The sequence below is a fragment of the Copidosoma floridanum genome, unplaced genomic scaffold, assembly GCF_036245765.1.
Source record: "Copidosoma floridanum isolate Cflo_tuat_1 unplaced genomic scaffold, Cflo_Japanese_pri ptg000029l, whole genome shotgun sequence".
Lineage (NCBI taxonomy): Eukaryota > Metazoa > Arthropoda > Insecta > Hymenoptera > Encyrtidae > Copidosoma > Copidosoma floridanum.
The window spans coordinates 3,593,985-3,613,448 of NW_028321906.1; the positions used below are offsets into that span (position 1 = coordinate 3,593,985).

Below are 19,464 nucleotides of genomic sequence, written 5' to 3' on the forward strand. Positions count from 1 at the left end.
GTATAACAAAATACAAACTATACTTATGCGATAAGCTACTACAGATATTATAACTAAAAATACATTTAAAAAGATTTTTTAGAAAACAAACAAATTTTAGTACACCTGCATCTGTACTCACTTTTTTGTCTTTCATTGTTGTTTTTTTACGTTAACCACTGGATTTATTATTTCTTTTAAAAATGACTAAAAGGAGAATCACGGTATTTTCATTGTCAAGTTCTAATAATAGTATTTGCTTACACAAGCAGTGTTGATAAAATAATTCTTTTTAACATAGATAAAGTTTATTTATTTAGTCGTAATTTTTTTACATGACAGAGTTTACATAACACACAACTGAATTACATATTGAAGTAAAAAAGTGAAAAATTGATTTTAATGAAAAGCAAATGATTAATAAATAGTTGAAGTTAACAAATCGATGACTACGATATCCGTACGTTGTACAACAATTTAATTATCTTAAACAAATAATTATTAGTTTTTAACAGTTGAATATAACATTGTATCATTTGTTAATACGCTGACAATTTCAGGACATGCACTCCAATCCTAAAATTAATAACGAGCTTAAGTACATTAATTTTTAAGTACTCTTTAAACATGTGTTAACATATACATATACATGTATATGTAATGTAACGAATGAATACCTACGTTCTTGTACAGCATCATATCATTATACAATGTTTTGTAAGGATATTCTAGTTGACAATCGGACCACTCTTTATCGCATAATCACTGTAAAACACAAAAATGTTTTTGTTTTTATTCAGCTCGTAATTGTATGTGTTAAGGAGGTTGGGTAGTGAAAAAAGGAAATCGCAGAATTGCACGAAATTGTAATATGATATACTATTAACGAATCTAAGCCCACATGAACTTTTTCAAAATTGTTTACCGTCCCGTTTTTGATCACCAAAATATGTAAGAATACCATAGCCTCTTACGGGAGCCATTTTTTTGTAAAAAAAAAAAATATAGACCGGAATCGCAGATAATTATGATACTGTTTCTAGTTTGAAATAAGTATTAGATTTACTATTATCTGTAAGAAAAATTATACTTAACCGTTTATTTATTTGAAAAATGAACATAAATCTAATTACACGTGTAAATAAATAACATACACCATATAAAGAAACTAATGAAAAACTATGTGAGTAACGGCACTCTTAGAGGAACCTTTAAAGACTAAGGTGAAAATAAGTTTTAAATGAGCGTAATTTTCTTTCTACTGTTTATTATGACCAACGTTTAGCTATTCTTATGTGCCAATTGAAGTATAATAATGTTTTAAATTATTATAAGTCATCGTCAGTGCTTACTCACCTTACATTTCATTTATTTATTACAGAAAACTAAACAACATTTGGGCTATGTATCGCCATTGCTTGCACGCCCAAGCATTAAGTATACTTTATTGTTATAAAAAAATTATGAGTAGTTGTGCTACCTATCGTCTGCGCTTGCTCACCCAACAATTAATTTATTTATTATTGAAAAAATAATTAGCCAGGCTACTTATCACTGGTGCTTGCTCACCCAAGAATTGACTTATTTATTTTAAAAAAATTATAAGAAATCGGGCTTTGCATAACCAGCACTTGCTACCCAAAAACTAATTTAATTATCATTGAAAATGTCATCAAATTTTCCGATTAACTTTATTCAGTCTATCTCAAGCCAATCTCGAAATAGCACGTATTATTAGCACTATGAATAAAAACTCAATTATCGACAAATACTTTTTTTGGCTTCGAAGACATTACAAGGATTTCATTAAGTTGTTTGTGCTGCACGCATTAATTATTTAAAACTTCCAGGTTTAATAAGTAATTGTAGAGATAAAAGTAAAGCTATTGCTATTCGAATAAAATATACATCTACAGGGACTATCTTTAAAAGAACTATCATTGGTCTATTCGATGAAAATAGTTGATTTGCAATTGGAAGGCTATTCGTATGGCATAAAACACTAAAAATACAAAGTGAAATGTTGTATGTACCTACTATTTATATTTACTAACTTATAATGTACAAGGACCTATGCGATGAAACTAGTTGGTTCATAACTAGAAAGTATTCGTACAGTATGAGACATTAAAAATGCAAAGTTCAATGTTGTCCGTACCAATTATTAATGCTTACAATCTTATAATGTACAAGGGCACAATTTCTCCAAGTACACGAAATTTTTATTCATTTAAAAACGTTGAACAGCTTCTTTGACGTTTAGTATCTTCAGAGTCTTCGACATGTTTGCTACAAGGTTCAGGTACGTTTAAGCATCCATAGGGACGAAGATTTACAAGAAAAATGTAACTACCACGTACTGGTATGGCAAAATATTCCAAAAGAGAATAGTATTGTGTTTTCTATAACAGAGAAAATTGGAATCACAAGGATTCCAGGCGATGGGCATCTCTTCCCTTCGACGGCATTGGAATGTTTTTCACGGAGAGATTGCAAATCTCGAATTCCACTGTGCAATATTTTAAGTTTGATCCTCTTCTGAAGCTGTGTGACTACATATACAATAATGATAAAAAATAGTTATGTTAAAATTTATGATGATAATGATTATAGAGGCTCTTAAATTGGCACCAGTGAGTCTTACCATATCATTCATTTTCAGATCCTAAATGACAAAACGCTGTGAAAATATTGAAGCAAGAATGTTTTGCACTATAAAAAATAAAATGCTTTACTGTCAATATTATGAATGCGTAAAAAAAAAGTTGCCAAGTAAAAGTACCTTCTTTATTCCATAATTTATCTTGTACATCCATAGCTGGTAAATTTTTTTGGAACCAGGAGACACAGGCACATTTGTTCAATTGAGATGCAAACTGTAAATTTCACTATCTTTCGCACCAGTAGCTAGAAAGTGAGACTGAAATGGATGAAAGTCCAGAGCTCTCACAGGACCTTCGTGTTTGTCGGAACCGCTAATCAAATAGTTGCTGTCGTTCTCAAACATCTTGTCAGCAGAGTAAATCTTCATTTTTCCATAATTACAGCAACTCACAATAATGCCATCTGGATTCGTTCCACCAGCTCCCACAATAATCGTATGACAATCTGATGGTAATTATAATTATTGTATTAAATTTATCAACACTATGAATATTTTAAGTATATATAAATAACAAAAAGGGAAAAACCTTTGATAACTTGGCACACTGGTATTGATTGAGAGAATACAAATCCAAACTGACATTACAGGACTAAAACTGACATCCAACTGCTGAGCAGCTGTTCCTGCATCCAAGCAAAATTGGAAAGTTGGTGGGCTGCTGGACTAGAGGTGACCAGGTCACATTTACAGCTTCATGCAACTCCTTAACCTTCATTACAATCATTGTGTTAAATTTCTCAAGACCATGAATATTATAGGTATACATAAAAAAAAATACAAACCATTGATCACTTGGCACACTGGTCTTTAGTTATATATCATAACCAGGCTGCTCCAGATTGAGAGAATACAAACTGGCATTAGAGTACTAAAACTGAAATCCAAAATTGGAAAGTTGGTGAGCTGCTGGACTGGAGGTACCCAGGTCACATTTACAGCTTCATGCAATTCCTTAACCTTCGTAATTCACTTCATTTGAATAATTGTAGACCATCAAACACATTTGTATTGTATGTTTGGAATATGATGAGCTGCGCACTTGTTAACTTTGAGCAAGTTTGAACTTCATTTTTATTATTAACTGTACTATCAGCATCACATTGCACCAAGTTTTCATGAGAGCGTTGAGTGACTGTTGCCTGTCCCTCCATTGTGAACAATGAATATTAAAAAAACCCTTTACTACAGCCTCTGGAGCAACTGGAGATTCACAGCCATTCGATGATTTCAGAGATTCAGGTACATTTTCTTGTCAAACTTCATCAGCCCTTGATTTTTCTTATTATCCTCCAAAATTGTGCTTGATAAAACTAAATTTTAACCTCTTGCTTCTTGATAAGTTTTTTTTTTGTTTTGGTTGATTTGATTGCAGGAAAAGTAAATCACAACTTTGTGACCGGAAACTTGTGGGAATTACTCATTTGTCAGGAATCCCACGTTAAAGTCCTGCTTGATTTAAATACAAAGTTAAGAGAGACAAAAAACTATACAAAAAGATAATAAAAAAACAAGCACTGCAATACACTAAACGCTGTTGGGCTTATAACTGAAATATGCAGTTTACTTGTCAGATCTGCTTCAAACTGCTAGCACTCACAGCAGTATTTTTGCTCACCTCATCGTTTGACATAGTGATAAAGGCCAGACTTGTCAGCTTGATCGCGATGTAGAAAAAAGGTCCAGACTTCTTCGTTATCAGCACCGGCACAGGACAGGACTGGGCACTAATGCAACGATCAGCTGACAAAATATACAAACACCGTGTGTCGACGGCCGAGTTATACCCGAAAGACGCGGCGACATGCACTCATGCAATGCGCAATTTGAGAACCGTTGTCGTAGCAGACGACGCTACGGTACTGTCGGCAGCAACTATAGTTGTATACCATAGAGATATTATAGATAGAGTAGGCAAGCCACCGATTCTTCTGTAAGTGGCAGCGTTAACACGATAAAAAGAGATGCAACATTGAGCTACCTTTCTATCTCTCTCTGTGCTTGCTGCTGATTGGCTACAGATGTTTTACATATATGTGGCCATAGGCAATTAGTAGTGACCACAGAGAGAGATAGAAAAGTGGCTCGATGTTGCATCTCTTTTTAACGTGTCAACGCTTGCACTTCCAGGCTTGCCTACTCTATCTATAATAGATTCGTTCACCTTACAATCCAGGGACGGTCGGGGACAGTGTGAGCGAGTCGGAGACGAAAGTGAACAAGTGCTCTTCTCCGATCGTCCGCGATCGTCCCTGACCGTACGCGATGCGCAGTTGTACACGTTAGGTTAGGTTAATGCAAAAAGTAAACAAACTTGTTTGTATTTGCACTTCTTTATTTACCAACTATTGTTTACATACAGCATTAACCTAACCTAACGTGTACAACTGCGCATCGCGTACGGTCAGGGACGATCGGGGACGATCGGAGAAGAGCACTTGTTCACTTTCGTCTCCGACTCGCCCACACTGTCCCCGACCGTCCCTGGATTGTAAGGTGAACGAATCTAATATCTCTATGTTGTATACGGGCTCTGAAGTTAGCTTCGGAAAAAAGTAGGCCCCCCACTTCTCTCATTCTGGTGTGAGAGTGGTGGGGGGCCCACTTTTCCGCCATGTTGAAATTTTCTGTGCCATTGCTGAGGGGAATCGTATATGGTCTTTTTGCAATGAGAGAGTGTCGGAAAGGGAACGATTTAAGACTCAATAGTTGTGGAGCCAGGTCGAGAGATGCATGGCTATTTAAATGGCGATTAGGGCGAACATTACAATGTGTGGTCTGTAACATCGCCTGGGAGGAAGACAAGGATATTACATCTCTGTCCAACATACACCGAGAGAAAAAAATAAATAATAATTTGAGAGAAGTTTTAGCAAAAATTACCATTCAATCGAATGCAAGCTGCCAAAAAGGGAAAAAGTTATTATTTTTAACCGTAAAAATTACTGTTTCAGCAGTTAAAAATAAATGGATCGAAAAGTAAAAATTATAGTTAGAACAGTATAAAAACTACTATATTGGAAAGTAAAATTTAATAACCTGTCTTATTAAGGTTTACTGTTCCAATATAGTGATTTTTACTATTCGAACCATAATTTTAACAGTTGAAAATAATAAATTTGTCCTTTTTTGCCAGCTTGCATCCAATTTCCGGTGCAGAATAGTAATTTTTGCTGGAATTTCTACTTAATTTTTTTTCTTTCTTCTCAGTGTAATAAGATAACTTGACTCCATTCTTCAGGGTAAAATTACTTGGATCTGGGCTAGAGAATAAGATAACTCAGTTTTGCTAACTATAAGTAATGGGATTACTACTGGGCGTTCGGGTGAAAAGGGATAACTTGACATTGAAATCAAATATTTTTTAAGTCTGCGTTAAGTACTCCTTTTTGTTGAGTTGGCCATTAAGTATATTCTAATTATCCTGTTCTTTCCACGCGATGTTACGTAACTACCCTTGAATATGGCACCTCCTACGTCCACTGCAGGATTATCGCTATAAAGTAATTTTTTCTAGCTGCACGTAGCTTTACCTTGTGACAAGACCGACATGAGTATTAGTATACCCTACCAAAATTTATTTCCCCAACCATTTGTTCATTACCTCGGACTAACTCTACTCAGCAACTGATGTGTTACTTAAAAAAGCCTTACATTTTTTAACATTTCTGTAGCCTATACATCATAAAAACACAAAAATTCTTCTGAGGTCTCGATTTTGGTTTCCGATTCGTGCATAAATGTATGTGCATCTACGTCGATCAAAGAAGGAAAAAACATATAAAATAATGGGACCTCGGACCAGTAAAAAAATAGTGCAGTCAGTACCAGTTGTAGTGTAGTCGTGCAAGCTAGATTCTGCAAAGTGTAAGTATATGTATAAGGTCATGGAATGCGGGCGCTCTCAACTATTTCAACTCGCATATAGCTGGAGCGCTGCATTTTCCTGAATCCCATTCTGCGATTTCCGAGCTCTCTCCCCCAGCTGGTAACTGACTCCCCTTGTTCGCACACTCCACCGGTGCACTTCTACTACCATTACCCCTGTACAACTACTGCAAGTAGTCGTTACATTTTGTACGCGAAATTCAAGTTTTCCCGTACTCGTGACGACGATAGTTTCACAAATGAGCTGTGCTTGGGATTTTCATGACATACGCTCGGCAACATACACTGCAGCGTTTTGATAACATTAGATTTTTTTTTTTTTTTTTTTTTTTTTTCATAATAATCAAAAAATTTTATAGGGTACATTTTTAAACCCCTTTGGAATACATACTTAAAAAACATCCTTGTATCTACATTTCGTGGCTCGTATTTCATTTACGATGGTTTCATCACTGACGGAGTCCCACCCTTTTTTTCGTCACGATCTCTTACAAATAGCCATTTCATTATGGTTCGTAGTAAATTAATAAAATAAAAGTGGCAAACGCAAAAATCCAAAGAATAATTATAGTTGATAAGAAAAAATGAATACGTCCGATGATTGAATTTCTTAATTGATAAAAATATTTCTTTCTGTTACAGGTAAGTTGACATCCTGCTTTGCACACATTGTATAGAGCCTGAATGGGTGAGTTGTACTCTGACATGTTTCACTCCTCGTTGATAAATGCGTAGATTTATTTTCCCACCAATTATTTCGAGACGCGACTAATGTAGAGGTTCCTCCCTATCTTCAAAAGTAAGTACTTTTTAACGTTTCGGTGCATAAGCACGTGATGAAAATAGTCGTAGTCCCGGGGCGCGACCGCAAAAAAACTGCGAAACACCGCAAGAAGGAGAACTCGAAGCGATGGTGTAAGAAAACGAAAAATAAGAAGAGAAAACAATCAACCGGGGGGGACGCAGGTAGAAAGATGGAGAGAACGAGAAATGGGGAGGGAAGGCAAGGGAGCGGAGAAAGAGAGCACGGACGGCAAGGCTTACCGGTTTTACCGTACGTATAGAGCGTGCGCGCGGAATCGCGAGGGGACGACGACCAGAGAATCCATACGCGAGAAAGAGACCCATAGAGGAGAAGAACTAGCTGGGCACAGCTCCTGCAAGAAACAAAAAAAGAGATGGTCCGTCGTGATGCCCGTAAACGGCAGTGGAATGACCGATCGATCGGCGTATAGAGAGAGTCGAGAACGCTTCGTAGATGAGGAGGAGGGAGAGGGAAACCTAGTCGTTCGTGCTGCCTTTGCGAGTCACCTATGTACCGGCCGCTCTGTCGCTACAGCTAATGCTGTAACCTCTCCCGCGCGTGAGTTGCAGACCAGCCATGCCAAGGTTCCGGATAAGGTGTTTTTCCCTCCACGGGAGAGATGGAGCATAACGGCAGTCATGATGGCCTAACGATCCCAGGAGCCATCGCCGCCCGGGGATACATCGACTCTGGCAATGTGGTGGTGGTAGTTGCATGTAATGTATTACGAGTGTGTATCGCCGAGTGCCATTTGGTTCGAGTACGGCGTGCAGCTTGTACGTACTGCGAGGATTGTTTTCCAAGAGGTATCCTCGATTCGCCTGCCTTGCTCTGTTTTACTCGGTGACTTGCCGTACATAGTATATTAGGGTTTCGTTCAGAGGAATTTGGAGTTTGAGAACGCAACTTTGGATTCACTCCGAAACGGAGCCTTTTTCGGACTTTGTTTTTCCATCCACTGAATAATAAATAGTTGAGGATACATATATCAAAAATCGAATGGGTTGGTAATCGATTGAACATAGTTGGATCGGTTTCCATCGCCAATTTTATTCCTCAACTTGTGCGATTGCAATGTTAGCCAAATCATCGAGTACAATTACACTTTAATGCAGCGTAATGGTCCAAGTTCTAATTTCTTTTTTTTTGTCCGTGTGCACACGGTGAATTTTACGAGGTAGCGGAAACTATCTGATAGCCAAGGCCACTGTGAATCTTCATTTCCCATACTTTTGAAAATGCAGGTAAAGATACGTGTAAATATGACTTACTCTTTCCAGAAAATTTGATGATGCACAAAAAAAAATGCGAATCCATCAATTTACATCAGATCGCTGATGATAACTTCACTAAGGAGTAAATAAGGCCGTATTATAGTGCAATCAAGTGTAATTTGCTAGCAAACTTTGCAGATTGTGTAAACAAAAATCACAAAGAGTGACAAAGTGCCGTAAGAAACGAAGTAATGAAGGAAGCCTTTCATTTTTCTAGTCTTTACAACGCGTGCACACTATTACTCCTCCTTTGGGCCTTATCGCACCGCCATCAAACATCGTAACTTTTTTTTCCGGCTTCCTTTCGCGAGTGGGGATTTAAGGTGGAGCCAAATGACGAGAGGTCAAACGACGATAGGAGGAAGATGATACTTTGTTCAGAGATTATTGTGTGTGTGTGTGTGTGTGTACGAGGGGGTTAGCTGAGGGAAGCAGACTTGATATCTCCGAGTTGTTTCTTTTTTCTTTTGGCAGGAGCAGTTAGATAAGAGTACTTCTTTACTGGTCGTTGAACCCGTAAGGATCCATTTTGCCCGACGCGTTGGTGTTGTTAAGAGCTCTGATGGTATTTTTTTTTTTTTTTTTTTTTCCTCTTTTTTACTACTTTTTTTTCGAGGGGTGAAAATGAAAGTTCATCGCGATAAAACTTTTACTACTCCCACTGAAATCTTATTGAAGCGAAAAATTGCTTTCCAACGGTACAATAGGATGAGTCATAAAAACATCGTGCCAAATGATTTTCGCCTTCATTAAATTTCTTTCTTTTAACTTTGTCTCAGTTTTTGGGTCATTGATTTTTGTGTAATCGAAATTTTTTTTTTTTTTTTTTTTTACTATACGAAACTTTTGTCATACAAATAAAAAAACTGCAACCATTGGATTGCCATAGGGAGATTTCTTAAAAATTATTGCATTTAAATAGCATTAGGTACATTTTTTTATGAGATGAATAGTATAAAAACCTAATATTTCCTTTTTGTTGATATTCTGCACTATAAAATATACGAGGATAAAAGAAAGTCATGGAAAATCATCGGGAAGAAAGAAAGTCGCTTTGTAAGAAAAAAAAACCCCCATAATTTTAGTAACTGAAGTAAGTATAAGGCAAGAAAAGAAGGCACGTGCTCAAACGAAAAAAAAAAAAAAAAAAAAAGAAAACCAATTTGACGGCTTGTATCGGTTGGTTGGTATAAAGTCGGCCATGGTAACATCACGGCTCTCCAAGGGTCCCACAAGCCACTCGTTCACCCGTAATTTGCAACATCTTCGTTTATCCTGCTGCTGTTAGAGCACATCTCTTCCTCCCGGGAGGGCGTGATTTTTTACCCCATAGCCAGCCACGCAGCTACAGTAACAGTCTCTCTTGTTTCTTTATTCCACTGCTTTTTGTTCCCCTTGATTTTTCTCTGATTATGCGTGCGAGAGTGCGTGGTTTTTTTTACGTTTCCGCTTCGATGGAACAGATTATTTCGTCTCGCACGTTCGACTTGCTTTGCTTCTGGACAAATTTTGTTCCGTAAATGGGAATGATTCACACTTTTTTTTTCTTTTTTTAATTTGAATTACAGTTGCAAAACATTAACCATAAGTTATTTAGTAATCGTTTGCAATATATTTGAAGTTTTTGTAACTTGTCTCAAATTCATGTCCAAGCTGTGGTTGCATTGTTTTTTTAAGAAAGATCTTAAACTTTTTTTTTCAGTCACAGTCACACTTAATTCTACACATAGTTTAAGTGAAAACAATATACTGTTGAAATGTATATAAAAAAAAAAAAAGAGAGAAGAGGCAGCGAATTAGATCTTGTTATAACAAGCTCCATGGCTAACGAGATGGACACTCGGATTTGTCGAACTAATGTTCCGTTAGTCCTCAAATTTAGCTATTGTGTAGTTTTATTTTTTATCTCCTTTTTTTATCTCTGCAATTAAATTGAAAACAGTGAAAAGACTCCTGGTCCTAATAAGTACTCTATTTCAGTATCCTAGTAAACTCCACTTAGTCGTTGCTTGGATGGAATAGTAGAAAATTGCGTGACTTCTTTTTCTTAATCGCATTAATTGGAGTCAATGAAATTCTTTATTTTTAAGGCTTAGAGATAATGATTTACCGTGTACTGTATTTATATCCATTTTATAGCTTATTTCAAAATAGAGATTGGATGTTTAAGTCGCCTCGCTTCTGGCCAAATTAATTTGGCTTTTTCACTTTCTCCCGATCCCGTAGGTGATCTAGTAATTGGGATGGTGTTAATCTGCTAGAAGCTTCATGTTTTCTTGGTATTTCTTGCATCATATGAGTGTAACGCTGCTGCGGGACCTTACCGTGTTTTTAGTCTCAGGGAAAACATCGATCGGTAATCTGCCTTTTTGTCTTTTGTCAACAGGGGTGAGACGAAAAAGGCACCCGGATTGAAGTGGCACTTCTTTGTTGTAGTTCCACATGGAGTCATTTGCACCTGAAGCCCAAGCTTACTATTTAAAAAATTATTGAAAATTGTTTTTTTTAACCATCTCTTTGACTAAGTGACAAAAAATATTAGTGCTATAAAAATGTATTGCTCAACATGCTCGTTCACGTCACATGACGTACACATAAGTTACGCAAACGATAACAAAATGTTTTTATTTAGTACTTTTCTATTATTTTTATGCATTCGCGCACATTCCGTACTCCTTGGCATAAATTTTCCACCCTAGGTGCGGCCCCGATCGCACGTACGTGGTTTACAGTTGGATCGTCAGCGTCGATTCACGCACATACACGCGTGGTGCGCGAGATAATTTTTTTTTTTTGATACCATCGCTGTGAGCATATACGGACGAGCGCTTCTCTTATCAGAAATATTATTCCGTCTCAATGTGCCACGCGTGTGTATGTGCGTGTAGGTTGTATACGTACAGAGACCGTACGAGTGATGAGTCCGTTTATTGCGTCTTTTGCCAAAGGGTCGTTGCCGTTGTCGCTTACGTGTGTCCGTGCACATGTATACGCTCGGGCGAGTCGAGAATTTATACTTACGACGGCAGCGACGGTCTTAAGGACAACATTTGCGTTGCGACGAATGGACCTAAATGGGGTACTTTTGCTCCGACATGTATATAAATATAGTATAGGGTACAGGGACATTGGCAGTTCTTCCGTAGCCTTTTGTATAACACTGCATGTGAGAAACGTTTGGTGCGTGGAAGCAAATTTCGCATTCCCTTGTATTATCAACCAAACGGGAGATCACGACGAAACGGAGTTTGTTTGCTTTCCTGTACGTGTGCGTATATTTATATGGCGTGTACATTAGTACCCCATCCCTTGGACTGGCTCGTCTGCAGCGGGGAACGCAATAATGACGCTTTACTGCCGTGGCTCGTAAAAAAGGTCGGCGATGATAAGGTAACGTTGCTTTTCGGGCGAATGCGCACTTTATTTTTCGCGACTCGCGACTCGCGCGTGTGCAAATTCTTGTTTATCGCGGGGATATGCTGCACTTCCCGTTTCGCCTCAAAGTTTTAATAGGCGAATTCGATATTGGAAAGCAACGTTATACGGACACATCTGTGCGTTGATCGAGTTTAGAACTGCACGAGCGTCAACGTGTGCGTTATGGTATACTGGAGAATTTTCACGATGCGTACCTCTTGTAGTGTTTCAAGGTCCCTGTGTTAGTTCAAAAATGTCAGAAGTACCAACCATCGTTTAAACTAACCATTTTATCATTTTTTTTCCAATATCCAAGCTCAACAAATCTGGAGCTTGAAATAAGTACTGCATGCTTCTTTGACACACGCATTACAAAACTAAATTTTTTAACATTTTTGCCATTTAAGAAAAATTGTATTGTCTTATTAGATGGATAACTGGCGAGCAAACCTCATCATTCCGGGGTACAATGAGTTTTTTGCGTTCTTTAAGAGAAAAGACAAACATACAACTGTATCCCAGAATTGAGTAAGCAAAGAGCCTCAAAAGTCGCCACCATTTCTCCCCGGCGATCGTTAGCATGACGATTATCGATACTCCGAGACCTTGGGTCCACAAGAGAAAAACACCCGAGCTCGCCTATTTGGGCAAAAACTAGTCCAACCAGACGCACAAAAAAAACAAAGCCATCTCGCGTGACCTATTCGCGCAAACTCTCCGTAACGCGCACCACTTCTCGTGAACATCCATGTACGTATAAGACGAGTCTCTTTTTCTTAAAGACACTCGATTCTCGGTCGAGCTGTTTTTCGCCCCCTCCTCTTTCTCCGCCCGACTTTTAATTGAATCGCCAATGAAAGCTCGCCCGCTCTCTCTCTCTCTCTCTCTCTCTCTCCGGCTTGTACATGGCCCCTTTTTTCCTCGGCTGCCGATTGTCATGATTAAAAGACCGGCGCTTGCATCCACGCGCGCACACTACCAACCGGGCAAGGAACAAGGTGGGGAGGGTGTCCGGTGTATGGAGAAGTGGTTCGCGGCCACCACCGGCTATGGTGTTTCGTTATACTCGTGTATATACATATGTATAATACAGTATATACGAGTCGCGTGGTGTGCGTACCGGTTGCGCAAAATCGCGCCGGCGCCGGCGCGATCGTCGACGAGTTTCGCGCTGCGACTTTACTTTATCGGCTGCAGCGTGTCCCCGGTGGGTTGTTTTCAACTGCTCTGGCGCATGTACACACGGAGAATGTCGTATACGCGCCAAGTATATCATATAGTGGCTACTCGGTGCGGGGGTACAGAGCCGTCGTCGTCAGCTGAGCGCAAGGAGAGCACCGAGTCTCCCCGTCAGCGTGTGCTATGAGCTGCAGATCGTGGTGTGATGTTTCTCGAGTTGTTTGCGAGGATACGAGCAAGTGCGGCCGATTGTCGTGTGGTTTGAAGTGAAACTATATTTGGCCTCTGCGTGCGGGGGAGCAGAAATCGGTTGGGGATCGGTATGTTTGGTTTTGTGCACAATTTGTTTTTCCTTGTTATCGCCCGAATCCTCGTCCTTGGTGGCAGTTACTTGGCCATCACCTAGTGCACGCACTACCGATGAAGGGATGAAAGTCAGCACGAACTACGAGAACCCGAAAATAATGCCGCCGATCTCCTCGTCGCCCGAAATCTACGCCTGCTGCGTTTTCAACAAAGGTACAGCCATTACTATGCAATCGCACGTAAATAAGCACCAATAATTCTCCTCTACTCCCGTGATCTTTGTCTATATCAACTCGTGACCAGATAAGCGTCCTTGGAACAGCAAAAAGAAGCCTCCAAAGCAGCGCGTGGCGTCGCCAATAGGTTCCAATTCAACAATTACCAGCCAACTCCTCGCGAGAAGCAAACAAGCGACGCGAGGAGGAGAGATCACGCAATTGTCCTACTCGACCGAACGAGCTCGATATCACACGATCAAAGGGACAAAGCGACGCGTGAATACCGCTGTTTGTCGTAAAATCGTACCCGCGTGTAATTATTACATCAGCAATCCGCACTTGGTACACATATTATGGGGTACAACTAATAGATATATAGTTGTGTGGGGGAGCAGCCTGGTTTTCGTTTTCAGCCTTGCCGAGCCTTGAAGTGTATGTAAACACACGCGCAACGCCAGATCGTTAGTGGATGGAAAATTAAAGACAAACTGTTCGGGCCTAACAGGCTCCGTTCCTGTGTGCGTGCGTGTAATATACGCGTTCGTTGCTTTGGTCGCGACGATCACGTAACAGCGGCACTTGTAACGCGAGGTGGCGACAGGCAGCGGCGGGTATAATTGCGTTATGAGTACACCAAACACATTTGACGATCACGAACGGATTATTTAATGGTTTATACACACACGAGTGAGTCTCTTTTTTTCTTTTTCCTCACATGTGACGCTCTAGTTTTAAAAATAGTCGGATGCGCGTTTGCACAGCTGGTTCGCACGCGCGATTTATCTTCCACCAGCGATGTGACGCATTGTTTATCGGTACACGTGGATACAGTTATCGGAAAGTGGCCAACGGTATACGAGTTGGTATTGGCTACGAAAATTTTCCGGCCCGTGTCTTTTACCGTGGCATAACTAACATCCGAGCCGATTTCCACCTCGAGCGCCAATAAAATTAAGTCGTGAGGCCGGTCTTTACTCGCAACGCGGAGCTATACTCCCATTGCTAGAAACTAATAAACTCCGCTAATGTCCGCTCGCGTCCTGCGCGTATACATAATATTTATATGTACGGTGTGGTCCGTTTTTGAATATTACATTATATGCAACTGCAACGTGTGTAACTGTACATACAATACGCACTGACACGCCCCACCCCCTCCTGCAGCGTAAGTTTCCTTGAGTGAAAATTTGCGTCGGTCCGAGCCGATATTCGACAAATTAGGCGCGCATCGTTACTTATTTGCTGATATCTTAATGAAACTCCGTGTTGCTCGTGCGCGTAATCTTTATTTGCCTAAATTCTTCCATTTACACATTCTGCATACATATATATATATTATTACCATTATCATGTGCGACTACGGCTAGCGCGGTAATTTTCGACCAAAGAATCGGCTGCACCAAAAAAGTACAAGGATTACGCTGTTTGTTCAGCCGATCATATGTATACCCATACGTACCGATGCGGTAGATTTTTTACGCAACTTTCGATCGCATCGATCATATACGCGCTGTGGGTTGTTATTCCCGTTTAAATTTCGGGACAAGATGCAGCCACGCACGTGAAATTCCAACCCGTTTCGGGTGCGCGCGTGGGTAAGTATATATATATATGTAATATGCAACGTAAAAGCTCCGTTATGCTATCGCGCGGCGGTCACTCGGGAGTGAAAAACGTCAGTCTCGAAAAATGAACAGGAGTTGACTCGCGAGAGGAAAGAAGGTATCCTCCGATGTGTATCCGCCTCCCTGGAAACGACTCTTGGTGCAGGTTTGAAAGAAAGTATTACGCGCAGCGTGGGTGTATCGCGTTTCAGTTTTACGCTACGCCCGATCGACGAGTGAGGGACACAATCTTTCAAAGGACACATATATATAACTTTTCCATTCCGATGCAACATTCCTGGCTTTCGTGCGACGAGTCCTGTCTCTTTTTTTTTCCGTCATCGGACGACCTTTCGTCGCCACGCGCCCACGCATACAAGCGCAACAAAAAAAGGAATCTAGTCGCTCCAACTAGCGCCTCGCCCTCTGCCCCCCCTCCTCGTGTAACAATAAATAATGACCGCCTTCGTCCGTTCACCCAAACATTGATATAACATGCCAGCAATTCGAAAATATCTCGATTGGACCAGGGGGGGGGGGGATTGGATTAGGCCCAAGTAGCGCGTAAAAGGAGAAAACCCCTCGGCACATATCACGAAGGCATGCCCCCCTCAAATCAGACATCGGGCATTTCTTCGTCCACGCAATCGTGCGCGAATTCAACAACCTGTTGGTACCACCGTCAGCGTCCGTGTGGACCGACAGGAGGCGAGGAGAGGACGCCCACGTGCAACATATATATAGCGGGCAGCCTTGCATAGGCCGTCGGGTTCGCTGCGTCAGTGGCTGTAATATGCGTCTGGATGGCGACGACGTGTTTTGAGCTTTCGTAACGAGAGACCGGCACGGCGAGCTGTATTTTTTCACTTCGTCCGGGTGTGTGCGGTACATGCAGGAGGCGAAGCTCGCCGCGACTGGTTCAGGAAATTTAAAAAAAAATGATGAAAAGATGAAGAAAAAAGTACAAGTGCGTTTGCCCACTGAATTCGAGACGGAGAGTCTTTCACTTCTCACTGCTCCTTTTGATTCGTTGTTCTCGGTTTTTTTTTTTTTTATTATTTTGTGGTACGGCGTTTCTCTTATGGGTGCACGCAAAGGGAGCGGGTTTGTTGCGGGGCAAAGTTATTATTCCCTGCCTCTCTTGGTCTTCTTCATTTTTCTCCTCGAGAGCAGAGGGCATAGTTTCCACAGGGAGAGAGAGAGAGGGGGGGGATAGCGTGTGTAGGACGTCATGGGCGGGATGCACGCGTGTCTATTATAAAGGTACATATTGTGAGGCTTCCCTCTGTGCTCTTCGCTACACCCATACTTACCTCTCACTTTTTCTTCTTTTTTTTTCAACTCGAAAGCAGATAAATAATTTGATTAACATCGCATTGTCGAGCCGATGCTCCTGCTGTTAGTTCTCTCCTCCGTGTGTTGGATAGGGCCTCCCTATGTGCATCAAATATACATCTCTGTCTCGCTTACTCTGCGTCTTTGTTCGTGCAACTTGTTTTTTTTTTTTTTTTTTTTTTTTCTATCCATCCGTACGCATATATATGTTGCCATAAGTGTTTTTTTACACAGCTATAAAAAGTATATGGCGTTGAAAATTCTAGTTATTTATTTCCATCGGGGGAAAAGCGAGGGGGTGTTATTTTTAGCCCCATGTATACAAGAACCGCATATATAATAGACATCGAGTGAGTGTTAATCTGAATGTTCGTTGAATTAGTACACGACATAACATACTAAATCACTGTACTTTCAATATGTTATTTGAAAACAGTGATTAAGTATGAGGACTAGTACTTATTTTGAATGTTTCATTTCGTCATTTGGTATGGTTTTTTCACATTTTAGTCGGTCTAAATAAAAAAAAAAAAAAAAAAAAAACAGCTTTGACTTGTAAGGACTCTGTAATATTATCCCGTGGTTTTCTTGGATCCAGAAAAGTACCATGCATTAATATTTGAGGGGAGATACGTTTACAGGAATTTTAAGTTGGTGAGTTCAGACGCTGCAAGTGTCATCAATGCAAAAGCAGTATATCTCAAGTAAATACCAGTATATATTCCGATGAATATTTTCCGTTGGGGAATCCACACACTTCAAGGTATCAGAGGTGGATTTACCAATTAGATAAAAGTTATGTTCATGTCAAGTGGTTTGATTGAAAGCAATAGTGTTCAAGGTGAAGAGATGAGAGGAACCTTTTAATTTTTTGACGTTAGTGGCGTTGAGTGATTAAGTAGTGGTACTCGTTTACTAAAAAAACAAATACGTATATTTTCAACTGATAGATAAACGAACTGCTATTGTTGTTTTTGTAAATATTGACGATTAAAAAAAAAAATTAACAAATGTCAATCGGCTTTTATTGAACCCCTTATTCTGATACAAATGTATTACAAAACTGTCGAATTTTCCGTAGACTTTCTAGATAAGTCAATATTTTTTGGAAACATTATGTTGCTCAACTTTGTCAAATATTTGGAAAAGAATCTTTACTGAATCTAGTGTAAGAAAGTCAAAAAATGACTAGAATATTTCCATCGAATCGATGCTTGTTTTTTGTCTTCTCGATAGCAGTTTATCGCGTCTAAATGAGATATAATTTTACCATGATTTTAACATGTTTGGAGTAAAATTGTGAGTGCAATAACAAACTTGACGTAACACCTTTGTGCAGAGTAGTTGAAATGGTTGGAAGGTATAGAGTATAAATCTTTATTTGGTGGTAATGTCATTGTCTTTCAACTTTTTATATCTTGACTGTAGACAATACTTTTTGTAAATGTGTGTGGTTCAAAACAATGTACTTCACAATTTTTTTTTATTGGACATCTTGAACATTATACTCTTGTCTAATACTTCCTGGAATTTCAAAAATGGATCAAGTTTCCCCTAGAGCTTAGTTTAACCTAATTATATTTTTATTTTATTTTTTTCTTAACTTGGCTTAGCAAGTTTCTTTATAAACGTCCTTGGGACCAGGTAAAGTGAATCTAACGATTGCTGCAATAATCCCGTTTTCAACAGACGCACAGAGAGATAGAAGCAATGACGGAATCCGTTGCACTACATCCATCTTCTTCACTGTTACGTAAAATTACGTTGACACCACTGCAAGCTCTGTTTTTCATCTCCGCAAATAGACATTCAACAGCGCTAAGGCCACGACTGGTCGCTGTGGACTTTATTCCACAAAAAATAGTTTCCATCAACGCGTTTCAAAGTATCTATTTCTGGCGATGCAACGATTCCACGACTCCTTCCATCAGATGCATTACACTCGCAAACATAAAAGTAGAATTTCTATAAATGTGCATTGGCTAACAGAAACTCGTACGTATTTCCTCTTTTGTTGAAACGCCACGAATAATTCCTCATAAACCAACAAACCGAACGTTGTCGTCAATCAATACCACATCTCCATCGTTGTTGTCGTCATCATCATCGACTCTCTCGCTGGTAAACAAAAAAACAAAAAAACAAAAAAAACAAAAAAAAAAGATCCTACATCGGTAACTCGAGCTCTTAAAAACCTGCTACCAAGCCATGACACACATATGAGGTCGACCCGCACGTCCATATTGAACGCACCAGGTATAAATCACACGCGCTCGGTACCCACACACATCCGCACACTCGGAGAAGGAGAGAAAGAGATACGATCGCGTACGCCATATTATACCAATCGAGAGTCCCTTCTTCTCGGTATACATGTGCACACACAAGCCTGTATATCTCATTAATGCATCGTTATTAAGCGGTAATTTTCATCGAAAGAGAAAACGAGGGAGAGAGAGAGATAATTACATTGTGGGCGCGCGCACGCGAGGGACATCCGCGCATATATATATATATATATATATAAAGTGTTAACGGGAGCCCGTGGACACCCCGAGGTACACTTGATGGGCTTGTAATTGCGTAATTCGAGCCGCGTACGCGTTAATCGAGTCGAAAACAAAATAAAGAAGCCCAACCATGTGTATAGGTGCAACGAGCGCTCGCCCGCATCATCACCGCCGCAATGAAAATTCATGAAAAATACACTGCGGCTGACGTCGACGGCGCAAAGTCACGGCCGTGTGTACCCACTTTTGCGGGGCAACCCCGCAGGGCTCGACGGAGGATGGGAGCT

At 39.9% G+C, this 19,464-nt stretch overlaps 1 protein-coding gene and 1 long non-coding RNA gene across 5 annotated transcripts in view; one reads left to right on the forward strand and one right to left on the reverse strand.

Moving 5' to 3' along the window:
* The window catches only part of ckn (CRK like proto-oncogene, adaptor protein), a 205,130-nt gene that overhangs the window by 167,521 nt on the left and 18,145 nt on the right, over positions 1 to 19,464 (forward strand). The gene's annotated exons all lie outside the window — the stretch shown is intronic.
* Positions 2,806 to 4,434, reverse strand: LOC149373687 (uncharacterized). Of its 2 annotated transcripts, none has more exons than XR_016293321.1 (3): positions 4,260 to 4,434; positions 3,171 to 4,093; positions 2,806 to 3,087 (listed from the first exon to the last, which is right to left on the reverse strand). It is a non-coding gene; the product is annotated as an uncharacterized LOC149373687 (long non-coding RNA). The 2 variants fall into 2 exon arrangements; XR_016293320.1 differs by having other exon boundaries at positions 3,171 to 3,353; positions 3,427 to 4,434.